At 34.9% G+C, this 4,010-nt stretch overlaps 1 non-coding gene across 1 annotated transcript; it reads left to right on the top strand.

Annotated features, from left to right (window-relative positions):
• The first annotated feature begins 2,989 nt into the window (after nucleotides 1-2,989).
• On the top strand, nucleotides 2,990-3,062 carry Trnat-ugu. Its single transcript has one exon. It is a non-coding gene; the product is annotated as a tRNA-Thr (tRNA).
• Nucleotides 3,063-4,010: the final 948 nt, after the last annotated feature.

Here is a 4,010-nt window from a genome sequence, read left to right as displayed (position 1 = left end):
ATCGTGTTTATATTTACTTGCAAGTACTGGCCAATATTCCAGCATCGAATACGATTAGTAAAAAAATGAATTTATTTAATTATTGTTAGTTCGTCTTTGTAGCTTAACAATTAACACAATTGTGTAACAGAGGACGCCTCGAAAGCGATTGTGCCTATCAAAATCAGACAAACGCACCAACTATGGCTTCGTGGGTTCATGGCCCATTCTTAACATATTATTTTAAAAGTTTTATAATGATAATACTAAAAATAATTTCTTAAAAGTGAATTTAGCAAACAAATAATTATGAATGACTTTAATAACCGCCTTGAATTCCTGCATTATACTTCTCATCTCTTCACATGTATGAAACACCTTAGACTGCAGTATCTGCGTAAGGTTTATCTATATTTTATCATAAATATAAATCTGACATAGAAATTCTACAAAAGAATTTTCTGCGGTATCTCGATTTTAAAACAGCGGTTAGGTCGTGTGGATGAGAGGTATAATTAATATAATCTCTTATTTATATTTACAGGTAAAAAGCGATGTTCCGGACCTTGTAGGAGGCAAACCTAGAGAGGACCTAAGAAAATGGCAAATGTTTTATATTAGATCCTTACATATGAAATTGGCGTTTTGTATGGCAGGAACCAAAAGTCGAATATTTTTAAATATAATATATTTAATTAATCAAAGTATGAACCATTGTTTTCTATGCACTTTTGCCATCTCATTGGTAGTTCATTGATCCCTTTACTAAAAAAACCAGTCGGATGGGAATCAATAAAATCTGTGAAGGCGATTTGGACTGCCCCATCAGAGTAAAATTTTTTCCCTTGCAAGAAGTTTTCCAAATTTCGAAAAAAATGGTAATCTGTTGGAGCAAGGTCCGGGGAGTACGGAGGATGTCTTAGACATTCCAATTGAAGCTCTTCTAATTTGGTAGCCGTCTGTTGTGCAGTGTGAGGTCTAGCGTTGTCGTGAAGTAGCAGTGGCGTGGAGCGATTGACCAGCCTAGGTTGTTTAGCCGCTAGATTTTCCATCATGGTTTGCAATTGCTGACAATAGACATCAGCCGTAATAGTCTGGTCAGATTTGAGAAAACTGCAATGAACATTACCGGCACTAGTACACCAAACGCTTACAAGTAACTTTTTTGGGGTTAATTTTCGCTTGGGACAGGATTTGGCTGGCTGGCCAGGATCCAACCATTGCGCTGAGCGCTTCCGATTATTGTAAAGAATCCATTTTTCATCACAGGTAATGATTCGGTTTAAAATACCTTCATTATTGTGCCGGTTTGACGCGCGTTTGCCGGTTTGCTTCAGTCAATCCGTGAGGTACCCACCTTTCAAGCTTTTTAATCTTCCCAATTTGCTTCAAGTGAATTAAAACAGTTTTATCACTAACACCGCAGCCTGCAGCTAACTCGGACGTGGTTTGCGATGGATCCGCTTCCACAATAGCCTTCAATATTTCATTATCAACATGGGTCTCAGGCCGTCCACGGGGCTTATTCTGCAGGTCGAAATTTCCTAAACGAAAACGTTGGAACCAAAAACGAACTGTGTTTTCTTTTGCAACATGACCGCCATACACATCATTCACCCTTCGAGTCGTTTTCGCAGCACTAGTGCCACGGTGGAACTCGTACTCGTAAATAATGCGATACTTTAAGTTTTCCATTTTGTAAAATGATTGACGCAAACAGAAAAAAACAAATGAATGACGGTCATCGAAGTACATGAGTAAATAGCTGTACAAATTTGAATTTGGAATTCCTTACCAAAGAGAATAACATCGTGATTAAAGTGGCCAGTACGAAGTACGCCAATTTCATATGTAAGGACCTAATATTTATAGCTGCCTAAATAAAACAAACAATTAATAATTAAATAAAACTGTTTATTCCTTTATTTACATAAGAATTATCGTTTTATTTTTATTCCCAAGAGGTGTATCAGTTACTTATCTACCTACGAAGTACATATACCTAATTAAAATTTATTTAGATTACCTACGACAGATATAAGAAGATCTCGACTAATACTGTTAGGATTTGTTAGCCAACATTACGTGAGGAGGTTTAACACGATTGCGTAAGCCTTATCAGTATTCACCTGTTTACTCAGTGGGACATGATTTAAAAATAGAAATAATCATACAGTAGTTACAAAAACTTTGTTGCGATACCTGAATATTCTTGTACAATTTACATTTTATCACTAGCTCATAATTTAGTATTAGAATTAAAATATTAAAACATATTTTAATTATTAAGACTAGAGCTACTACGTTTTTTATACAGGGGTAAACGGCTGGAGGCTCATCCGATGTTAAGTGATACCGCCGCCACATAATGTCAGAGGGCTCGCGAGTGCTGGCATTATAATAATTATTACACTCTTCTCTTGAAGGACCCTAAGTCGAATTGGTTCAGAAATACTGCAATGGGTATAGTGGGCGTTTTGTGGTAGTGATGATTAATCTCAGTTACACTTTATCTGAACAACTAAATGTATGATTTTTTATATTTATATTTTCTATTAATAGTACAGGTACACTATATAATTGAACATTTTGTCAAGTTTTATTTTATCTTGTACACCACGGATCTCCACTTGCTACGATCTTGACATAGATACCTCTCTCGCTTCATCCATGGGAACTGGGACTTATCCGTTCTATAGTAGTCTAGCACCTATTGGATTTTGTTCAGGTGTGTACGTCTTGACGTGTATGTATGAATCCCGATCCTTTAGCATCGACCGTCCACTATCCTACTTGTAAGCCGCTTCTCATTCATCCGTTGTACATGGCCAAACCACAATATTAGTTCAACCATAAAATTATCCATTTTTAGTCTTATCTATGAAGTAACATAACATACATACTCAATAAATACGGAACGTTTTTTGTTGTAATATTATCTCTTTACGATAATTATACAATGAAATATCCGTATTAGTATATGAACGGAAATATAGACAACCTTGTCGCAGCCTCCATAGCTCAGGGGTTAGAGCACTGGTCTTGTAAACCAGGGGTCGAGAGTTCAAATCTCTCTGGGGGCAGACCGTTTACTTTTTTATTTTTTAAATTTAGTTATTATTCAATGATGTTAAACTTATTGTAATATTGAAATTGTTAAACATCTCAACATTAAAAAATATGTTACTTTAAGTGGTTGAAATATTAAGACAATATTGTACAATTAACTTTGTAAACATGTGAAAATCTTAATGACATTCTAAATTATTTATTTGTAAAAAATATAAAAAGGGCGAGAGATCTAAACCGAGTGAGCCCCATTTTGTTAGACAATTTCGTCTTTCATACATCCACTTTGCTCTGAGCAACGCTTAGTGATCGATTTTCGCGCAGGTAACATCCCCTACGAAACCATCACAGCCAGCATTATCATAATGCGACGCTTTCCGCCCTGTCTCCGGGGACTTTCCTCAGGATAAAGGAACCAAAGAGGTTCAGCATGTGATCCCGACAGTTGAACTGGTTAGAACTCTCGTTATAAATATTACAATCTGGCTATATTTACTTATTGGAAAGAAAAACTTTGTTAGCGCGTTTTAAGTTTGAAATAATATTTGCGTGTAAAGAACACTTATTATTACTTTTTTATTTTTAATTAAATGAAACCTAGTATTCTTATAGCTAACGCATCTCTCAAAAGTTTCAATACAGGAAATAACATAGTTTTCTTTAATGTTTAAAACATATTATAGCAATATTGACTGCGCCGGTAAACAACGCCCTCTATTGACAATTTTTCACACTATAACCTCGTAACTATCGAAGGACCTCATTAATTATATTTAATGATTTAAAATTAAATTATTTATACTATTCAAATAAAAATTCTCAACTTTTATTTGAAAGTTCTGCACTTGCCAAGTAAACTATTACTTATTTGTATGTAACAAAGGCTGTAAATGTGATTGGAAAAAGTTTGCAAGAATGTTATCTTGACAATCTTTATAACGTTCTTTTTCAGTCATTAAATT

The sequence above is a fragment of the Pieris brassicae genome, chromosome 5 (genome assembly GCF_905147105.1).
Source record: "Pieris brassicae chromosome 5, ilPieBrab1.1, whole genome shotgun sequence".
Classification (NCBI taxonomy): Eukaryota; Metazoa; Arthropoda; class Insecta; order Lepidoptera; family Pieridae; genus Pieris; species Pieris brassicae.
Note: the sequence above shows the minus strand (reverse complement) of the source record. Positions and strands in the feature narration are given on the sequence as shown.